Genomic DNA, 23549 nt, shown 5'->3' with positions numbered 1-23549 from the left:
ATTGCCTTTGCCTATGTATCGGCAACTAGATAGATCCCCCTATGCTTAGTGACTTTCTCACCTTTCTCTTTTTCAATATCCTCTATTATGTACCCCATTTTAGGGGCCACCTTCTCTACTAGATAACCATGAAACTGAGTTGTAATGAGATAGCAATGAATAGGGGTGGTATTTATTTATTAATTTCTTTTAAAATGATGTACAATGCATCCATATTTACATGAGGCACTAGGATATAGAAACGAAAGATTTCCGCCTCTTAAGGAATTCTTAATGTTAAAGGGAATATAAACAAGGAAACTTGTAAACACGTGATGATATGGAAGGGGTTGGTTACTATAATAAAGGAAGGTACAGACTGATAAGGCACTGATAGACACCAACATCAATGGGAGATTACCTGGAGGTAGACAGAATGGGCTTTGACAGTCTTAAAGGATCAGTAAGCTCTAAGTGGGTGACAAAGAGGAAGAGAGATATTACAATCAGAGGGACCTCATAAAAATGGCATGGCAGATGAGAGCATGATATTGGCAAAGGACCTGCAATGCATTTAACATGACCTGAGAGTGTGGTGTAAGAGAGATGTTTGAGAAACAAGGGCTTGGAGGTCTTCAAAGAGCAAGCCATGCAGAGACTTGTATGTTGTGATGATAAGTTTGAATTTAGCACCGACTCTGAAGTCAGATTGAGTTTAAATCCTAGCTCTGCTGCTTACTGGCTATATACCTTGGGACAAGTTACTCAAGTTCTCTGTGCATCAGTTATCACATTTGTAAAGTGGAAGTAGTAAAAGAACCTACCTCACAATCAATACGAGAAATGAGTTAATACATACATAGCTCTTACATCAACAAGTGTCCTATAGCAGTCACTCAATAAATCATCATTACAATTCTTATTACTATTATTAACTGTCTTGGCAAAGGAGACACATTGAAGGAACTCTCCCTCCAGTGTGTCTAAACATGAATCAGTTTTGATCAAATGTGTCTTCAAAAGTTTATCCTGGCAGCCCTAAACGAAATGGATTGTATTTGACAGAACCAAAACTAGAAATAGGAAAATCAGTGGTGTTTGCAGTGTATCAGTTGAGAGATGATGCAAAGAGAGCCTAAACTAATGGTATTACAGTGCAGGGAGAGGAACGAGACGAATAAAAGGGATTTTAATGAGAAAATTTTATATGATATGGTTATTAATTAAGTATATAGAGTAACCAAGGCTATCTACAAGGTTTCTGACTGGGATGGTGTGATGGTTTATCGTTCACTACATCAGGGAATATAGGATGGAAAGCTGGTCTGAAGGAGAAGATGATGAGCTGAGTCTCTACAGATGTATAGTGACTGCTAGCAATGGGTCTGGAGCTGAGAAGAGATCCTGGAGAGTCACCAGTAAATACAAGTTTTAGATGAAATCATGGGAGTATATTATCAAAGGAATATGTGTAGTGCAAGAAGAGTAGAGGGTCTGTGATGGAGTCCATAGAAAGTACCAAAGATTAAGAGAAGGGCATAAATAGGAAAAAAATATATAGTGTTAGGCGTTTTCTAAAGAGACATGGAGAAAAGGAAGTACCAGTTTCACATTAAAATTTAAATCAGAAAACCCAACTGGGCTTGATCATGACAATATCTTTTTTTTGTAAGTGGCATACAATCCAAACTCCTTATGTGATATTGTTTCCACCATGCTACTCCTTGCATCATTCTGCTTCAGCCACACCGTTCTTCTTTCTCTACTTCAAGCACATCAAGTTTGTTCAAAGCAGGGGGCATTTGAACTTGTTGCTTCTTTTGTCAGTTCTTTCTGCTAGACTTTTTAACATTTCTAAGGTCAAATAAAACCTTCTCAGAGAGGCCTTCTCTGAACTACCTATCTAAAATAATCCCTACTTCACAGTCCCCTTTCCCAGTCCTTCTCTGTCAAGCTACCGTGTTGTGTTACTGTATTATTCAACACTTCTTGATATTATCTTGTTTATCTGTCACTTCTTTGTCATCTGTTTTCCCACCCTTGAATGCAGCCTTCATGGGAACAAGGACCTGCTGTATCTTGTTCACCACTGGGTCTCCTGCCCCTAGAAAGTATCTGATGCACAAAATAAGTTAATTGAATATTTGATAATAAATGGATGTATGAAGTATTGAGAAGTGTAGGCAGTAGGTAGAGGAAAACCCAGGAAAAAGTTATATTACAGCATTTAGAAGGAAGACTAATGGTGTCTAAAAACAATCGTTTTTATTGAATTTAGCAAAAGGGTCACAGATGGCAGTGGTAGGAGTAGTTTCAGTAGAATATTAGAAGCAGAATTCAAACACCTAGGCCTGAGGAATAAAAGAAAACAAAAGAGTGAAGAAAACAAATTTTTTCTATCCTTTCAAGAAGTTGGACTGTACAGAAAGGAAGAAGATAAAGAAATATTTAGAAGAGCAGCTTTTTCAAAGTAAATACAAACAAGCAACAATCTAGAAACAACTGTTAGAGTGTTAGAGACACATTCTGAAAGCTATAAGGTCAGTGTTTTTGTTTTGTTTTCTTTTTAGTCTGAAACATTTTTGAACTTAAAAAGTCGCAAGAATATTTCAAAGAACTCCCACGTAATTTTTTCATGTATAGGCCTCATTCAAGTTTCAGCAATTATCCCATAGAGTCTTTACAGCAAAAAGATCCAGTCCAGGATCACGTGTTGTACACAGTTGTCTTGTAATACTAAACTTTTCATTATGTAAGATTTCCTCAATTTTTCATTGACTTTTATCACTTTGATATTTGTAAAGACTGCAGGGCAGTCATTTTGTAGAATGTCCCTCAAATTGGTTTATCTGTTTCTTTATGAGTAGACCCAGGCAATACTATTTGCCTGGAGTATCACTGAAGTGATGCTGTTCTTTCCTCAGTGCCTCCTACCGAGTAATATTTGATATTGATCCATCTCATTATTGGTGATTTTAACTTTCATCATTTGATTTTTTAACTGTAAAATCACATTTTACCCAATTTTATCTCATATTTGATTAGTAAATATTTTGTGGGGAGGAACTTTGAAATTATACAAAGTTCTGTTTTTTATCCAACTTTCACCCACTATTTTTAGTATCTATTGGAATGTATTTCTTGAATTATCATTATTGCAATGGTTGCCAAATGGTGATTTTTCTTATTCCAGCTTTCTTTCTTCATTTGTTAGCTATCATTCTATTGTAAGGAAGAACTAACTCCTCCTTCCATTTCTTTCTTTCTTTATATCATTGTAAACTCATGAATTGCTACTTTATTCATTTGGTTGTAAATGTTACTGTTATTTATTTTGATGCTTAAATTGTCACAGATTTGGACATTTCGGTGTTTTTTTTTATATATAGGAATAATTTTGAATGCTCTGTATTTTCAGAAAATGAGCCAGTAGAACAGTTACTTTGAATCTTGGCTGTGATCAAAGTCACCTGAAGAGCTTTTAAATATCCTAATGCCCAGGCCACACCTCACACCAATTACACAAGAATTTTTGGAATTGAAACCCAGGTACAAATATTTTTTAAGGTCTCCAGTGATTCTAATCTGAAACCAAGTTTAAGAAGCACTGAAGAGAAAGGGGCATGCTAGGAACTTAGCAGAGATAGGAGATAACTGTTAAATGGCATGTACATGAAGACTAGAAAAAATTAAATTCATATAAAAAGAGGAGAAATTTGCCCTGGACAGTAGGTTATAAGGACATAAGTATAAGATCAGGTTCCAATTTATTTTCTGTAGGTGACGGGTTAAGAATTTGAAGAATTTCCCACCTAGTAATTCTTTTTTCCTGTGAAGAAGCAGGTGAACTTGTAAGCTGAGATTTAGCGTAAATGGTGATGGAGACCAGTGAGGCTTAAAATAGCTGTTGTGAGGAGTTAGAAAATAATATAACCATACAACAGCGAGATCCTATTGAGGTATTGAAGACCCTTTCTTGGGGGCTCACACAAAATTAGTGACAATTTTCCTTGAATTTGCATTCATTCAAGTAGATGCAAAACGATAAGAGGTTCAGAAATCAAAGGGCTGGGTTTAATTCCAGGGGGTAGAATTCACAGAGAAGTCGAATATAGGAAGGGTCAAGTGTGGGAATATGAGTAGTGTCAAAGACATGAACATCTTCTAAACATCTTTAACAGCAGTGGTTGAATTTTCAGGCTCTGTAGCAGGAATTATATTTGGGGCCGTGAGTTATTTTCAGCAGCTGTAAGTCATCTTTCTCTTCAGTAGATCAAAAGTGGAAAAATGGTGTGTGTTATCCTATTTTGCATGTGTTGTGCTCAGGGGCTTGCCATGTTTAGGACATCTGAAGTATGCCATGGGATTTTACCTGAGCTTCTGCCTGTATAACTTGTGATTTCATGTTTTTGACATGTAAGGTTTCTTAGCTTTATCCTTTTGTAGTTGCAGCTGGCCCTGATTCTGATTCTTCAGCTTTTTTACTTCAGTGCATCTTTGTTTTTGTTTCTATCATGATTAGGTATATACCACCTAGACCCTTCCTGGGAGGTTAAACCTCATGCATAGGCTATTTTAGGGAAAGTCGTATGCAACTATCTCTAATTACAATCCATTTGAAAAAAATATTCTCCTCAATTTACTCTTTTTAAAATAAGCTTTTCACAAGAAGACTGATTTTTATTTTCTGTAGTAGAAAATAGGTATTTCCGTAAAGGTCTGGGTCACAGTCTTATAATGGGTATAAGATCTCAAGTGTGGGTACAGCCATCACACTAGAGTTTGAAAATATTTCTTCATTATTTTTTATTATTTGTGATTGTCTTATAAAATAACAGTTTCATTGTGGTAAAATAGAAAGAATTGTTTTATGGCAAAAATAAGACCACTTTTAAGCTGCTTTTAACATTTTTTTAAAAAATTGCTAAGTGGCATAGACAATGAATAATTACATATGTAAATAAAGGAAAACCAACTTATTAAGATAAATATTGGAGAAAACTACTTAAACTCAGTATCGAAGCATGTGATGAAAAATTAATGTGGCAGTGAAGCCACAGTATTACTACTGTAGGCAGAACTAAAGCAGCCGGTTGCCCCAAGTCAAGAGTCTAGAAAACATAGCAAGCTTAGGCATAATTCAAGCAGGAAGTCCAATGTGATAACCAATGTGTGGTACATCAGGGAAGAGTTACAGTCAGGGAAACAATTCAGAATCAGCAGGAAAATGGTGAGCCAAGGGAACACTGCCAATGTTACCATGATTATCTGTCAGTTCCCCCATCAGTGGACAGGCAACAGTAGCTTTGGAGAAAAAAAGGGCTAGATGCTTGCAGGGTTACCAGGGCCCTAGACTTATTTTTTCCTTCAGTGCCTTGAGTACTTATCAGTTCCAGTTGAAAACCGTGAACCTTAGTTAAGATGTGAACATCAAAGATCTCAAGTTATTCTCAGGAAACTTGAGACTGTGAGAGAATGACTAGGGTAGCTGTGTCTCCTGTGTTAATGCTGTCAGGAGTGATAGTGGCCTTAGTGTCCTACGGAGGCAAAATGAAATCAAACTGGCAAGTGTTGAGCTGAATTCAGAATTTTAAACGAAGATTGCAGAAAACAATGAACCTTTTAAAAGAATAACACTAATATCATTTATTATGTGGTAGGTGGTGTTCTAAGTGTTTGACGAATGTGTATTCACTTAATTCTCACTAGGTCCCAATGAAGTATATGTTACTATTATCTTCTCTTTTCAAATGAAGAAACTGAAGAATAGAGAGGTTAAGCAACTTTCCCATGGTCACAGAACCCAGGCTATTTTACATGAAATTCTATCCATGGGCTACAAATTGAATAAGATTAACCAATAATGAAAAAGCCTCAGATCATATATCAATTCTATGATGTAAGAGATGCACTTGATTTTGATTAATTGGCCTTAATTGATACATAACTTGAACACAGAACTTTAAATTGGTGCTTAAATTATTAACTGACATATCATATTCATACTCATAGTTGTGCAGTATGCACATCTTTCCTCAAAGCCTTTTTCTTCTCCTTCTCCCCCCTTCAATCCAGCTATTGCTATAAACTGTACCTCCCCACTCCCATCCTAACTAGGACAGATAATAGTTGATTTGAACTCAGCATATGGAGAACAAGGCCTTTATCAAGTATCCAAGATTGGTTCCCACAAAGAATAAAATGAGCTAACCAGCTTCGCAATGATAGAAGAATTTTGAATAAAGGCAGCAGCATGTACAGCTGTAGCTAATTACAAATTTGGGCTTCACTTTTGTTAACAGCAGACTAATGTTTGCATACAAAGCATTTGTTGTAAATAAATAGCTTTAATAAGTGGGAAAAAAGACAGTAAGCAATACAATGCGAGGGGTAATTACAGCTGTTTGCAAAAGCCACAAATGCAGTATATAATTATCTTAATATGAAAAATGGAGATTATCTCATATTCTAAGCTCTTTATTAGGAATAATTCTAACATTTGAATATTCTAGTATTTGAACAGTTGTCTGATTCTGACTTAATTTTCTTGATATGCTACTTTTGTAACATATAGGAATACAAAATAATACAACCTCAATGAATAAATCCTTATTTATGAATAAGATATTGAAGCACACTTGATCATAGATTTATAGCTTTTAGTTTGGTATGATTTACTGACTCAATTAAGCATAGTATAGAAAGGGTATTAAGAGCTCATATAGCTCATCTAAAGTAAGACTACTCACAAACCATCCCCTTCACTACTCTCCCCTTCCAAATAAAGATACCAACACTTTTTATTCTGCCATGATAACAGCAGTGTAGAGCTGCTGCATCACATTACAAGACTGATAGAAAAGCCCAAACAGCACAATATCTGTGGACTCACAGGTAGAGATTCTATATCATCTGAATTAGACTTTGTCCTGAGAGGCAAACAAGATTAATACAGAAGATAATTATAGGACTTCCCTGGTGGCTCCGTGGTTAAGAATCCACCTGCCAGTGCAGGGGACATGGGTTCGAGCCCTGGTCCGGGAAGATCCCACATGCCGCGGAGCAACTAAGCCCGTGCGCCACAACTACTGAGCCCGAGCTCTAGGGCCTGCGAGTCACAACTACTGCGCCCGCGTGCCACAACTACTGAAGCCCGCGTGCCTAGAGCTCATGCTCTGCAACAAGAGAAGCCACCGCAATGAGAAGCCCGCACACCGCAACAAAGAGTAGCCCCCGCTCAACGCAATTAGAGAAAGCCCGCGCGCAGGAACAAAGACCTAACGCAGCCATAAATAAATAAATTTATAAACAAAAAAAAAAAAAAAAAAAAAAGATAATTATACATTGACTATCATGTAATAGTAATGATAACTTAACTGAATTTGACATTCTGGTAAAAGATGTAAAAATAAATCCAAAATCATTCATAAAAAGCTAATGTTTATCCACACAAAAACCTACACACAAATGTTTTTCGAAGCTTTATTCATAATTGCCAAAATTTGGAAGCAATCAAGATATCTCTCAAGAGGTGAATGCATAAAGAAATGTTGGTGCATCCCTACATTGGAATGTTATTCAACAATAAAAAGAAATGAGCTATCTAGTCAGCAAAAGACCTAGAGTTACCTTAAATGCATATTGGTAAGTCAAAGAAGGCAATACAAAAAGATTGTACATACCATATGACTCCAACTTACATAAAACATTTTGTAAAAGGCAAAGCTACAGCGACCGAGAAAGATCAGTGGTTGCCAGAGGTTCAAGAAGGTGGGGAGAGGGATGAATAGGTGAAGCACAGGGGATTTTTAGTGCAGTGAAACTATTCTGTATGATATTGTAATGTTGGATGCGTGTCATTTTATATTTGTCGAAACCTTGTAGTATGTTCAACACAAAGAGTGAACCCTGATATAGACTACAGACTTTAGTTAATAATAGTGTATTAATACTGGTTCATCAATTATAACAAGTGTACCCTGCCAATAATGTAAGATGTTAGTAATGGAATCTTGCGTGTGTGCAGAGGTGGAGAGGGTAGAGTACTCTGTATTTCCACTCAGTTTTTCTGTAAACCTAAAACTGCTCTAAAGAAATTGACTATCAATTAAAAAAAAAACTATGATTAATATTAACAAAAAATGGAAAAGGAGATTATTTAAAATTCAATAACAGGAAATCTGAAATTACCTTACTAAAAGTAAGGTAAAATCAATTAAAAATAATTTCTGGTGAGCAGTGCCTAAAATTTTCTCCTAAACTCACATTAGACACATTAGAATGTCTTTTTTTTAATTACAGACAAAATATTAATGTTTAAAACACTGAAAATGAGTATTGATTTCAGTTAATACTCTATGATTCTGTTAACAGTCTTCTATTACCAAAAGATTTTATTACTTTTTGTTAGGTAAAAGCTCAGTGAAACTAAAATGAGAAAAAAATCATACACTTATATTTGCCTGGAAGTAGGGAGGCAAAGGAGAGGAGGCACCTACTGATAAAAGTAACAGGTATATTTTAAATTAGACACCAAAATCAAATAATATCTTAAAAGTGCCTTTAAACTACAACAATTATGTAAAAAACTGGATAATAAAGAGGAGAAAATTTATACTCGGAAATAAAAATGCCATTAAACAAAACTAAAGCTTTGCCTCAATTCTTAAGAGAAATATGGTAAAGAAAAATTTCAATTCAAAATAGCCTTTGAAACAAATAGGGTTGCAGTATTAGATTATAAATTAGTATATGGACAGGCTGTTCTAGACCTAATTAGTAAACTAAGTGAAGACAGATTACCTGGGCTATATGATACTTTCTTAAAGTTTTAAAGGAAATCTTTTTGCTTGATAGTATGAAATTCTTTAAAATAGGAGGAAGCATACTGAGCTACAGAATATCCATTTGTAGGGCTGTCAGGTAAAATTCAGGATGCCGAGTGAGATCTAATTTCAGATAAACACCATGTTTTTCTTTTTAATATAAATATGTTCCATGAAATATTTGGTGCATGTTTATGCTAAAATGTATTTTTTAATTAAAATTTATCTGGATTTATTTTTGTTTTTTAAATCTGGCAACCTGACACTTTGCCAATCTTGCATATTTATAAGCCTTGAAGAACGTAGAATTTAACCATTTAGACTCATTTTTACCCATATTCATTTCTGGAATTATCAAAATGACAATTCCAAAATGATAATGGAATACTTAAATAAGCAGTAGTGTTTTGAATGCTTACTTGTAAGATTCTGTGTTTAAGCTATGTTGGTAAATATTCTGCCTTCATAGAGGATATACTGATGAAGCATTTGCAGATGATTATAACAGACCTAATAGACTAGTATTTTAATTTGATGTAAAATTGCATATAAAGAGGCAACTATTGCATGTGATTGATACAGACGTTCAAGAAATCTTTGATGAATGTCCACAGCAAAAGCTATTTAAATAAAAATAACTGTCAGAAGCTAGGGGGGATATCTTACAAAGAGCAATGAAAGAGAAAGGATAAATAGACACTTCTCTGGCAGGAGCAGTGTAAGTATCAACAGAAAAATTCACCAGAGATAAGAATTTGGCCAGATTTATTTAGTATTTATATGCACTATCTGTTAGAGGGAATGCACAATAAAATTCCCAACTTTCATTGAAATGCCAAGCTTATGAGATTGAACAGGGTATTTTCAGGATACTGTGAAAGTAGCCAAAACATGTGGTAAATGAATTCCAGTGTTGGCTATTTCAGTGCAATGCCTTGCATGAACACAAATGTAAACAGTACTTTTAGGTTGGTGGCCTCCAAACTACTCATTTTTCAAGGGTACTAGAGAGGGTTATTGCAATTCTCTGAAAAATTAATCAGACAACTATGCTACTGTGACCAGAAACATCCAGTACAATTCTTAATAGCATAAGGCAAATTACAAAGAAAATTAAAACTATTATCATACACTTACATTAATTCATAATACATTTATGTCTGGATTTTGATTCAAACTGATGCATCTAGATAAAGATTTAGTAAAATTGGAACTTGTTTAAGAAATTGAGAGCGATCTAAGAACAGAACATTGTTGTCACAAATGACAGGATTTTTTTCCTTTTTAAAGGCTAATCTTCCATTCCATTTTCTTTATTCATTTATCCTTCTTTAGACATTTAGGATGCTTCCATGTCTTGGCTATTGTGAATCATGCTGTAATGAACATGGAAATTCAGATGTCTGTTCAAGATCTTGATTTCAATTCTTTTGGATATATACCTAAAAGAGGGATTTCTGGATCATATGATATTTTTAATTTTTTTTTTTTTTTGAGGAACTTTCATACTGTTTTCCATAGTGGCTGCACCAGTTTGCCTTCCCACCAGTAGTGTTCCCTTTAGTCCACATCCTTGCCAATACATATTATCTTTTGGGTTTTGATAATAGCCATTCTAACAGGTATAAAGTACTGTCTCCTTATGGTTTTGATCTGCATTTCCCTGATGATTAATGATATTTGGCACCTTTACAAATACCTACTGACCTTTTGTATGTCTTCTTTGGAGAAATGTCTATTTAAGTCCTCTGCCCATTTTTGTAATTGAGTTGTTGTTTTTTGCTATTGAGCTGTAGAAGTTCTCTATATATTTTGGATAATAACCCTTTATCACATATATGGTTTGCAAATACTTTCTTCCATTTTGTAGGTTGCCTTTTCATTTTGTTGATTATATCCTTTACTGTGCAAATGCGTTTTAGTTCATGTAATCCCATTTGTCTGTTTTATTTTTGTTGTCCGTGCTTCTGGCATCGTATCCAAGAAATCGTTGCCAAAGCCAATCACAGGAAGCTTTTTCCTTATGTTTTCTTCAAGGAGTTTCACTGTTTCAGGTCTTACATTTAAGACTTTACTTTATTTGAGTTGATTTTTGTGTGTGGTATAAGGGTCCAATTTAATTCTTTTGCAAGTGGATATCCACTTTTCCCAACACTGTTTTTTGAGGAGATTATTCTTTCCCCATATGTATGTAGTCTTGGCACCATTGTCAAAATTCATTTAACCATATATGTGGAGGTTTATTTATAAGTTTTCTATTTTGTTTCCTTGGTCTATATGTCTATTTGTATGCCGTAATCATACTATATTGATTACTGTAGCTTTGTAATATGTTTTGAAATCAGGGAGTGTGGTGCCTCCAGCTTTGTTCTTCTTTCTCAAGATTGTTTTGGCTATTCAGGGTGCTTTGTGGTTCCATATAAATTTTCGGATTATTTTTCCTATTTCTGGGAAAAATACCATTGGGATTTTGATCAAGATTGTATTGAATCTGTAGACCACTATGGTTGGTGTGAACATTTTAACAGTATTCAGTGGTGAACATGAGATGTCTTTCAATTTATTTGTTTTAAAATTTCTTTGATGAATGTTTTGTAGTTTTCAGGTATAAGTCTTTCACTTCCTTGGTTAAGTTTATTCCTAAGAGTTTTATTCTTTATGATACTATTGTAAGTGAGATTATTTTCTTAATTTCCTTTTCAGATTGCTTTTTGTTAGTATATCAAAATGCAACTGATTTTTGTATGTTTATTTGTATACCACAGTTTTACTGAGTTTATTTATTAGTTCTAACAGGATTTTTTTGTATAATCTTTAGGCATTTATGCATGTAACATCATGTTATCTGCAAACACATAATTTTAACTCTTCCTTTGGATTTGGATGCCTTTATATAGTTTTCTTGCTTAATTTCTCTGTCTAGGATTTCCAGTACTGTATGTATAGAAGTAGTTAAGAGGAGGCATCCTTGTCTTGTTCCTGATCTTAGAGGAAAGTTTGCAGATTTTCACTGGTGAGTATGACACCTGTGGGCATGTTGTGTATGGCCTTTATTATGTTGAAGTAATTTCCTTCTATTCCTGGTTTGTTAAATGTTTTTAATCATGAATATTTAATTTTTTCAATTGCTTTTTCTGCATCCATTGATATGATCATACAAATTTTTATTTTCCATTCTGTTAATGTGGTGTTTTACATTGCTTGATTTTCACATGTTGGCTCAGCTTACATCACAGGGAAGCATCCCAGAGACTTGATCATGGTGTATAATCATTTTAATGTGTGGTTGAACTCAGTTTGCTAATATTTTGTTGAGGATTTTTGCATCTATATTCATCAGAAATATTTGCCTCTAGTTTTCTTGTAGTGTTCTTATCTGGCTTTGGTATTAGGGTAATACTAGTCTTATAAAATGAGTTTGGAAGTGTTCCCTCCCCTTCAGTTTTTTTGGAAGAGTTCAAGAAGTATTGGCATTAGTTCATCTTTAAATGCTTGGTAGAATTCACCTGTGATGCCATCCTATCCTGGGATTTTCTTTTTCAGAAGGTTTTGTATACTGATTAAATTTCCTTACTAGTAATTGGTATGTTAAGATTTTTTTATTTTTTCATGATCCAGTCTTGGTTGATTTTGTTTCTTGGAATTTGTCTGTTTCTTCTGTGTTGTCCAATTGTTGGTGTATAATCAATCTTAATTGTTTCCTATGATCTTTTTACTCCTTTAATGTCTCCTTTTTAATTTATGATATTATTTGATTCTTCCCTTTTCCTAGTCTAGCTAAAGTTTTGTTAATTTTGTTTATATTTTCAAAAACAACTTCTAGGTTTGTTATTTTTCTATTGTTTCTGTGATTTATGAGTGGAATGGCTGCTGGAGTATGCAGGCATTCCATCTGGTAAGGTTCACAGGTAGGCTGGCAGGGTTGACAATCTGGTATTTGAGATCCACACAACAGTTCCTGTGAACTCTTACTTATTTTCTTTGGTCTTGGCTGCCCCAGATGAACTAGCCATGCCAATTCCCTCAGCATTCTGGATGGGGTGAGACAGAAGTGGACCTCTCAGGCAATGCACTAAAAAACTGGGGAAGTTTGATGCTCACTTCACTCTCTTTCCCTTGCAGAAGAAATCACTGGCCAAAAGGGTCTCTCTTGGCACTGTGTTGAGCTGGCTTGGGAGAGGCTTGATATGAGTATAGTGGAACAGTTTTTAACACTTTTCAAAGTTAACCACTTTTTAAAATTTGTGGTTTGTTATTGTTTGTTTGTTTTATCGAAGTATAGTTGATTTACAATATTGTGTTAGTTTCAGGCATACAGCAAAATGATTCGGTTACACATGTATATATGTATATATCTATATTCTTTTTCCATATTAGTTTATTACAAGATATTGAGTATGCACACTACCATATATAAAACAGATAAACAACAAGGATTTACTGTATAGCATAGGGAACTATATTCAATATCTTTTATGGATTTTGTGTTCTACCAATATGTTGGAACTTCTCAACTGTATTCCAGTGCTCTCTTAAAGGTACTTTCAACTATGGGTGGTTGGTAAATTGGGTTTCTGAGTGTGGATGGGTGCTGACACCTCTTTTTCCATCATTTTACTGATTTCACTCCTTACCCCTTTTCAGCTGGGTTGCATTGATGCTTAATATATATTAGTGTTAATCATTTGCCAAGTATATATGTTCTCTTAAATCTACCATTTTTGTTAATAATTCATTTATTTCTTTTGTTGTATTGAAGTTTTGGATTTATTAAAATCAAATCTATCAAACTATTATCATTTTTTCCTTTTTGCTCCTTGTGTCCTGTTGAAATCTTTTTCTCTCCTATCAGTCTATAAATTGGTTCTAATTTCTTTAATAAGTATAAAAGTTTAGGCCTTCATTCACTTGGATTTAATCTTTGTGAACTGTGTATGGTAGACTACACTACATAATGTACACAACAGGATTGTTAAATCTTTCTAGTAAATTATGTCATTTATTCTTGTTGCTTTTTAATCCTAAAACTGCTTTTGTACCTTAAGTCTGAATTATCAACTGTGAATGTACCTGCAACTATTTTCTTTTACTTAGTGTTTGCTTCATATATCTCTTATATAACATATAACTGGATTCTTCCCCTCACAGATCTTTATTTCTGTCTTTAGGCTCTAGGGATAACTTTTCTAAATAATAATTTAATCAGGAAATATGAGTCCTTAAGAGATGAGCTTATTAGTCCATTTGTGTTTTTTTGTGATTATAGATATATTTGGGTTTATTTATTTTATTCTTTTCTTTCTCTGTAGTTTCTATTTTTTTAATGAATTGATCAAGTTTTCTTTATTTCCCACCCTTTTCCTCTGTTAGTTTTGAATATATGTATTATATTGGTACTTAAACTGTTTATAATTTTGACTCAAACTTGACTGAAAATAAGTTGATAATCTTATCTCCCAAATGATCTAAAGATATTAGAATTTGTAATTCCAATCTCCTCTCACACCATCATCATAATCCTATCTGTTATTATTTTACAGTATTGTATTTCCAATTTGTTTTCAAACTATTCAAGACATTGTTATCATTTTATAAAACTGACTTTTAGTTAGGTCAGCTCACATATTTACTGATCTATTCATTCAACTTTTTTTTTTCTTTTTTGGTCTTATTTGTTCCTTCTGAGTTGAAATTCCTTCTTACTGAAGTTTATCCTTTAGTAATTTTTATAGTGAGGTTTTGTTAGTGGCAAATTCTTTCTCCTTTTTATTGTCTAAATATGTCTTTCATTTGCTCTCTCTATTGAATCATTGTTTACCTGAACTTAGAATTTGGCTCAACAATCATTTTCTATCATTATTTCGCTATTATTATTCCATTACCTTCTGGCTTCTGCTTTTGCTGGTGAGAAGTTGTTTCTTTATTGGGGGGGGAGGGGGGGTAAGTTTATTTTTTTATTTTTAAGATGCAGTGTTTTAACTCCAGGTCCCATAAGATATTCTTTTTGTGTCCTTCTTTATACAGTTGTGTTGCATTTGGGATAATTTTCTCGCATCTTTCTTTAGTTTATGAGTTTTCTCCTTAGCTGTCTAATTTATTATATAATCCATTTATTGGATTTTTAATTTCTGTGATATTTTCTTTGTAGAAGTCTGAATTATTTATGTTTCTATATATGCATCTTTTTAATAATTTGATAATGTTTTCGATTCTTCTCCGCATTTAATCATTTCATGCAAAACAGAAAACTTATTATCTCATGTACATGGTGGTTTAATGTGATGTTATTTGTATCTTAGAACTTTTACTCAAGGCTAGCAGTTTCATTGTGTATTTGAGATTATACATGGCATCATGTTCAATGGGGATTGAAGTGAGAATATTGGACAGCTGGTGGGGAGGGTTTTTCCTTCCACAATAGTTATGCATTTGCTTTTTAAAAAATACCTTAAAATTTTCAATGGTTTGTGTCTAAAATTTTTGTTAATTTCTTTGCCTGGAGGGTCACAGACCATGTAATGTTGAAAATTTTAACCCCAGATCTGCTGTGGTCAGGCATGTGGTTTCAAAACCTCAGGGGAAATATATCAGAGCACAGCCAAAACAGACCACCTTCTTTGTCATCTCATTTTACCAGAGTACAGGTATTTTTCTTTTTCAGTCTTTCATTAGAGTTGCACCCACTTGAGATACGTAGCTTTATATGAGAATCTCAGTCCCAATTTCTTATCTTAACTTGCCTCAAGGCTTCATCTCCTATCCACATCTTGGCATTGAAACATAAGCCCCTGGGTTACTTGGGCTAGTGATTCTCAAGCACATTTGGTACCATCCTCTAAGCAAGTTTTGGTTGTCACAATGATAGAGGTCATGCAGGTATTTTGAAGTTGGGAAACAAGGATGCTAATCATCCTAAATTCCTATGACACAGAACCACATAATGAAGAATTGACCTGCCCTAAGTACCAGTAGCTTCTCATTGAGAAATATTGACCTTGACCAGGATAATCACCCTGTCAGCTCATGCAGTTACCACCTTCACTTTTAGTTCTGTGTTCATTTCTGATCTTTAGTAATATGCAGTAATATTCCTTACTTTTCTATAAGCTCATCTAGTTATATAGAAGAAAATTTATAGTGTAATACTTATCATTATACAACTTGAAGTTTTTTTCAACTTGTTTAATCAGTTATATTACCAAAATCAGATTTCCAAATGTACGTATTCATTCACATATGTAGTGTGCATATATATCTGTTAATCTACATATCTAGCCATTTATATGTCATATTATCTTTCTGTTTTTCTGTACTTAAATATGAATTGAAAAATACTTATGCTTATATTGACTTCATGCTAATAATTATTATATATGAGTTGTAACTTTTGATGTGATTTCTTTGAGAATTTTGGAATTTTTTACAATGCTTAAGTTCTTCATAATATCATGCCTTTTTTCTTTGCTGAATGAATATACTGATTATAATTGAAGACAATAAAATCAGGAAAAGTTATGGTGAATATGACTGTTTCTAAAATCTCAGAACCCTAACATTAAAGATAGAGAGAAGTGTAGCCTCTCCTTTGGAAGTAGATGACAAAAGCAGAGTAGCTCTATCTGTAACCCAAAAGACAGTCATCAAATTTGCCCACCCAAACACTATTCACATTCACTTTTTTCCTTGCCTTCCTCTCTAGATAGGCCAGGAAACTGAAATTTCAATTTTCTATATCTCACAGCTAGGGGGTCTCATATGATGTGCTTCTCGCCATTGAGATTTATGTGGAAGAGTACCTGCTGGGATTGCGGGAAGTGTACAGAAGTCTGTATTTAGAAGCTAAAAATTACCAGGCTTCAGGCTGTGCCTTGATGATCAGTTTGACTGTGTTTACATGTTAAATGAATTGACCAAAAGCATAAGGACTACAAGTTGGCTATATTTCTGACAGCAGAATTTTTAAAGAAACTCTGGCCCTGGCCAGCTACAGCCTCTGTTTATTCAATCCCTAATATAAACACTGTATCTCTTAAGATAGATGAAAAACACTGTATCTCTTAAAATGGATAGAGATGAAGGAAAAAGCTGCTATAGCCACACGGGTCACAGGAAGAATATCCCCATTCCCTTTGTCCAAGGTGTTAACCCTTGAAGGATAATGAAAAAAGATTTTTTGTACAGTCTCAAGGGGTAGAGCCTCATTTACCCTTTGACTCTTCTGTCTGTTTCCTTCCTGTAATTAAGATATGATGTCTGGTTAGGCAGTAGTCCTGCTGTGAATTTTAGGTACTTAATGCAAAGACAGCATTATGATCTCTTGATGCCAATATTGAGCCACTGAACCAATTCTAGTCTCTCTATCTCTTGACTATTCAGGTATTCTATTACATGCAGATATAAGTATTCCTCACTGAAACATCCATAATGGAGAGTTTTTTATTTTTTTTTAATCTTAACTCCTTTAGGAGCTTACAGCATGAAGATAGAAATTGTTCTTCGATTTCCAAGACCTGTGTTCAGTGTTCACGTAATGTTTGACCTGGACAGTTATTGAATAGTGATTGAGTACACTTCTGTCTCCTTTGTCCTTTCTTTTCTTCCTTCTTTGTGCATTTATTTCTTAATCAATTGAAATATTTATTCATTTAATGATCACTTGTTACCATCCATTACATTAAAATGGTATCTTATAAAGGCATTTTGCTTTATCATACCTAGCTCAGATTTGCTGTGTGGATATACATTTATAAAATAATGTATTCAGTTACTTTGCACTCACTTTCGTGTTCAAACTTTAGTCATAATTTATTTTTGTTGTTAGAGTTTCAAGATTACCCTATATATAGTATCCTTCTTTAATGTATGCATATAAATGAATGATACTCTGAAAATATCACATATTCCAACTTCAATACTTATTGAATGCTACTTACGTGCTAGAAATGATGAGACTTTTTGCATGTACATTATTTAATCTATGCAATAATCTGAAGGCTGATATCATTTCTCTTGTATGTATAAGGAAAATATTGAATAAAATTCAAGAAAATGTGACTTAATATTCTATTCAGTATTATTGTCAGTGTGCTAATCACTATGAGGACAAGAAAAGATTTTGTCCCTGCTCCATGGCTTTGTAGTTTAAAAGGGAAATTCTTAGGCAACATGGGATTTGCTGTGGAATCCCAGAGGAGGAGGACATGATTGAATCTATTCAGGGGAGACTTAGGAAAGGCTTTTCAGTGGAGGTGATATTGGAGCTGAGTTTTAAAGATTGTGTGACAGTTTTACCAGATAGAGGAAGAACAGGTACTCTCTACAGGAAGAAGGCTATTCACATGCATGACATATTCAGTGAATTGTTAGGTTTTCTGTGTAAGTAGAGCACTAGCTCTGGTTATCATTATAATCATTTGTTCTGCCCATAATTACCAGGATGACTATTGTTCGATAATTCACCTTCTGCCTGTTGATTGGAGTTTCCTCTCTTGACTTCTCTTAAAAGTGGATTGAGGAAGCCTAAGTCCAAAGAAAAACCCTGAAATTTGAATATTTGTGTGGAAGTCATTGAACATTCCCAGTAGGACTTTAAATAGAAATGGGATTATTTTCACAGAAAAATAATCAGTACAATATTCAGCATTCATAAAATTTGAGTTGCTTGACCAGTTTTTCACACTATCTCAGTATAAATTAATCAAGTTTAATCTTATGGATCAATTCTTGAGTAAGAATTTAAACTAAGAACAATTTCACATGAATTTCCCTTTTTGTTATCCTAAACTACATTTCCAAGGTATGAAGCATATGTTGTAAGGAATGATTATTGATACATTTTTAACCTAATATTGTGTTCAATCTTTGATCTTCAAGTTTGAAATATTGAATATATCATTAAAAAAAATGTTTAAAAAATAAATATTAACATTGTTGGAAATAGCATTAAAGATTCATATGGCATTCTTTAATTTCTTTTTTGTTTAACATAATGATATGAATTGACAGAAAGATTAGTGTTTTCTTGAAAAGACAGTTTTAGTTATATTTCTCCTGTCCACACCATGTTATAAAAGATCTATGTTGTGAAAAGCAAAGTTTTACCTACAAGCTAATGCAAATTGAAGAAGGGTTCTCTTAGGTCTTACCTGAAGTGAGGAGAGAAAAAAAATCTAAACATTATTAGTCTGAATGAAAAATGGTAGGCAGAAATGTGTAGCCAAGTAATTAGGAATGGAATTTGGATAGGTGCTCTGCTTAAGTTTGGAGCAAGTATCTGTTTCTATAATTTTCATTTTGGAATCAAGCTATTATCAAGTTAATTCTTTACAGGCAATTTTTAAATTTAAATAATCTCTTAAATAATTATTCAACTATAATAGGTAGTTGAATTTACTAATAATTTACTAATGCCAGATTTGGCCTCACATTGGCAGTAAGCACTAGGGTAAAATGATCCGTACTTGTTAAAAAACATATTACCTTCTCTAAAGTTAGTATGTTATGGGGAGAAAGTGCTGATATGAATGAAAGGGAGAGAGAAGGGAAACCAAGAACAAACCATAAGAAATTAAAGCATAAGAAGAATTTAACATACAACTTTCACTGAAATACAGATATGACTTTATAAAAGCCAGCAAACTGAGAAGTTACATGTAATTAAAAATTCCTCTTTTGATTTGTTCAAGGTGTTGAGCCTCAATTGAATTGCATTTTGGTCATTTCTATTAGATTTTTTCTGTATTTATCATTTTCTTATTTTCAATTTTTATTTTGTATTTCTATTGGAGTGTAGTTGCTTTACAATATTGTGTTAGTTTATACTGTACAGCAAAATGAATCAGCTATACGTATACATATACCCCCACTCTTTTGGATTTCCTTCTCATTTAGGTCACCACAGAGTACTGTGTAGAGTTCCCTGTGCTATACAGTAGGTTCTCATTAGTTATCTATTTTATACATAGTATCAATAATGTATATACGTCAATCCCAATCTCCCAATTCATCCCACCCCCCTTTCCCCCTTAGTATCGATACATTTGTTCTCCACATCTGTGTCTCTATTTCTGCTTTGTAAATAAGATCGTCTATACCAATTTTTTTCAGATTCCACATATATGCATTAATATGCAATATTTGTTTTTCTCTTTTTGACTTCACTCTGTATGAAAGTCTCTAGGTCCATCCATGTTTCTACAAATGACCCAATTTCGTTCCTTTTTATGGCTGAGTAATATTCCATTGTACATGTGTACCACAACTTCTTTATCCATTCCTCTGCTGCTGGACATTTAGGTTGCTTCCATGTCCTGGCTATAGTAAATAGTGCTGCAGTGAACATTGGGATGCATGTGTCTTTTTGAATTATGGTTTTCTCTGGGTATATGCCCAGTAGTGGGATTGCTGGGTCATATGGTAGTTCTTTCTATTTTTAGTTTTTCAGGAACCTCCATACTGTTCTCCATAGTGGTTGTATCTATTTACATCCCCACCAACAACGCATGAGGGTTCCCTTTTCTCCACACCCTCTCCAGCATTTATTGTTTGTAGATTTTTTGATGATGGCCATTCTGACTGGTGTGAGGTGATACCTCATTGTAGTTTTGATTTGCATTTCTCTAATAACTAGTGATGTTGAGCATCTTTTCATGTGTTTGTTGCCCATCTGTATGTCTTCTTTGGAGAAATGTCTATTTAGGCCTTCTGCCCATTTTTGGATTGGGTTGTTTGTTTTTTTGATATTGAGCTGCATGATATGCTTACATATTTTGGAGATTAATCCTTTGTCAGTTGCTTCATTTGCAAATATTTTCTCCCATTCTGAGGGTTGTCTTTTGATCTTGTTTATGGTTTCCTTTGCTGTGCAAAAGCTTTTAAGTTTCATTAGGTCCCATTTGTTTATTTTATTTTGTTTTATTCTCATTACTCTAGGAGGTGGGTCAAAAAAGATCTTGCTGCAATTGATGTAAAAGAGTGTTCTGCCTGTGTTTTCCCCTAAGAGTTTTATAGTGTCTGACCTTACATTTAGGCCTTTAATCCATTTTGAGTTTATTTTTGTGTATGGTGTTAGGGAGTGTTCTAGTTTCATTCTTTTACATGTACCTGTCCAGTTTTCCCAGCACCACTTATTGAAGAGGCTGTCTTTTTTTTTTTTTTTAAACATCTTTATTGAAGTATAATTGCCTTACAATGGTGTGTTAGCTTCTGCTTTATAACAAAGTGAATCAGTTATACATATACAATATGTTCCCATTTCTCTTCCCTCTTGCATCTCCCTCCCTCCCACCCTCCCCATCCCACCCCTCTAGGTGGTCACAAAGCACCGAGCTGATCTCCCTGTGCTATGTGGCTGCTTCCCACTAGCTATCTATTTTACATTTGATAGTGTATATATGTCCATGACACTCTCTTATCCTGTGAAGAGTCTGTCTTTGCTCCATTGTATATTCTGGCCTCCTTTGTCATAGATTAAGTGACCACTGATGCGTGGGTTTATCTTTGGGTTTTCTATCCTGTTCCATTGATCTATATTTCTGTTTTTGTGTCAGTACCATACTGTCTTGATTACTGTAGCTTTGTAGTATAGTCTGAAGTCACAGAGCCTGATTCCTCCAGCTCCATTTTTGTTTCTCATGATTGCTTTTGCTATTCGAGGTCTTTTGTGTTTTTTACAAATTGTAAAATTTTTTGTTCTGGTTCTGTGAAAAATGCCATTGATAATTTGATAGGGATTGCATTGAATCTCTAGATTGCTTTAGGTAGTGTAGTCATTTTCATAATATTGTTTCTTCCAATCTAAGAACATGGTATTTCTCTCCATTTGTTTGTGTCATCTTTGGTTTCTTTCATCAGTGTCTTATAGTTTTCTGAGTACAGATCTTTTGCCTCCTTAGGTAGGTTTATTCCTAGGTATTTTTTCTTTTTGTTGCAATAGTAAATGAGATTGTTTCCTTAATTTCTCTTTCTGATCTTTTGTTGTTAGTGTATAGGAATGCAAGAGATTTCTGTGTATTAATTTTGTATCCTGCAACTTTACTAAATTCATTGATTAGCTCTTGTAATTTTCTGGTGGCATCTTTAGGATTTTCTATGTATAGTATCATGTCATCTGCAAACAGTGACAGTTTTACTTCTTCTTTTCCAATTTGTATTCCTTTTATTTCTTTTTCTTCTCTGATTGTTGTGGCTAGGACTGCCAAAACTATGTTGAATAATAGTGGCAATAGTGGGCACCCTTGTCTTGTTCCTGATTTTAGAGGAAATGATTTCAGTTTTTCACCATGGAGAATAATGTTTGCTGTGGGTTTATCATATATGGCCTTTATTGTGTTGAAATAGGTTCCCTCTTTCCCCACTTTCTGGAGAATTTTAATCATAAATGGGTTTTGAATTTTGTCGAGACCTTTTTCTGCATCTATTGAGATGATCATATGGTTCTTATCCTTCAATTTGTTAATATGGTGTATCACATTGATTAATTTGCATATTTTGAAGAATCCTTGCATCCCTGGGATAAATCCCACTTGATCATTGTGTATGATCTTTTTAATGTGTTGCTGGATTCTGTTTGCTAGTGTTTTGTTGAGGATTTTTGCGTCTGTGTTCATCAGTGATATTGGCCTGTAATTTTCTTTTCTTGTGACATCTTTGTCTGGTTTTGGTATCAGGGTGATGGTGTTCCCATAGAATGAGTTTGGGAGTGTTCCTACCTCTGTAATTTTTTGGAAGAGTTTGAGAAGGATAGGTGTTAAGCTTTTCTCTATATGTTTGATAGAATTTGCCTGTGAAGCCATCTGGTCCTAGACTTTTGTTTGTTGGAAGATTTTTAATCACAGTTTCAATTTCATTACTTGTGATTGGTCTGTTCATATTTTCTATTTCTTCCTGGTTCAGGCTTGGAAGGTTGTATTTTTCTAAGAATTTTTCCATTTCTTCGAGGTTGTCCATTTTATTAACATATAGTCGCTTGTAGTGGTCTTTTATGATCCTTTATATTTCTCTGGTGTCAGTTGTAAGTTCTCCTTTTTCATTTCTAATTTTATTGATTTGAGTCCTCTCCCTTTTTTTCTTGGTGAGTCTGGCTAAAGGTTTATCAATTTTGTTTTTCTTCTCAAAGAACCAGATTTTAGTTTTATTGATCTTTCCTATTTTTTTTTGTTTCTATTTCATTTATTTCTGCTCTGATCTTTATGATTTCATTCCTTCTACTATCTTTGGGTTTTGTTTGTTCTTCTTTCTCTAGTTCCTTTACATGTAAGCTTAGATTGTTTATTTGAGATTTTTCTTGTTTCTTGAGGTAGGATTATACTGCTATAAACTTCCCTCTTAGAACTGCTTTTGCTGCATCCCATAGGTTTTGGGTCATTGTGTTTTTGTTGTCATTTGTTTGTAGGTATTTTGGAATTCCTCTTTGATTTCTTCAGTGATCTCTTGGTTATTTAGTAGTGTATTGTTTAGCCTTCATGTGTTTGTGTTTTTTTACAGTTTTTTTTCCTGTAATAAAAACATGAACGCATGGAGGAAAAAAACTGTAAAAAACATTTTTATTGGATTTTGAATGCTATCAAGATTTTAAGGGAGGATGCATCATAGAATTATGGTAATAAAGACTTGTCTTAATGAACTTCACGTGTCCTCTCTCAATGCAACTTTATTTTGGCATTAATGAGTATAGTACTTAAATGAAATGCATTGATTGATTCAAAGCCTCTGAGAGAAAGTCTTGCTGTACATTGGAAAGTAATT

The sequence above is a fragment of the Balaenoptera musculus genome, chromosome 2, assembly GCF_009873245.2.
Source record: "Balaenoptera musculus isolate JJ_BM4_2016_0621 chromosome 2, mBalMus1.pri.v3, whole genome shotgun sequence".
In the NCBI taxonomy this organism is placed as follows: domain Eukaryota; kingdom Metazoa; phylum Chordata; class Mammalia; order Artiodactyla; family Balaenopteridae; genus Balaenoptera; species Balaenoptera musculus.
This window is presented reverse-complemented; position numbering follows the sequence as displayed.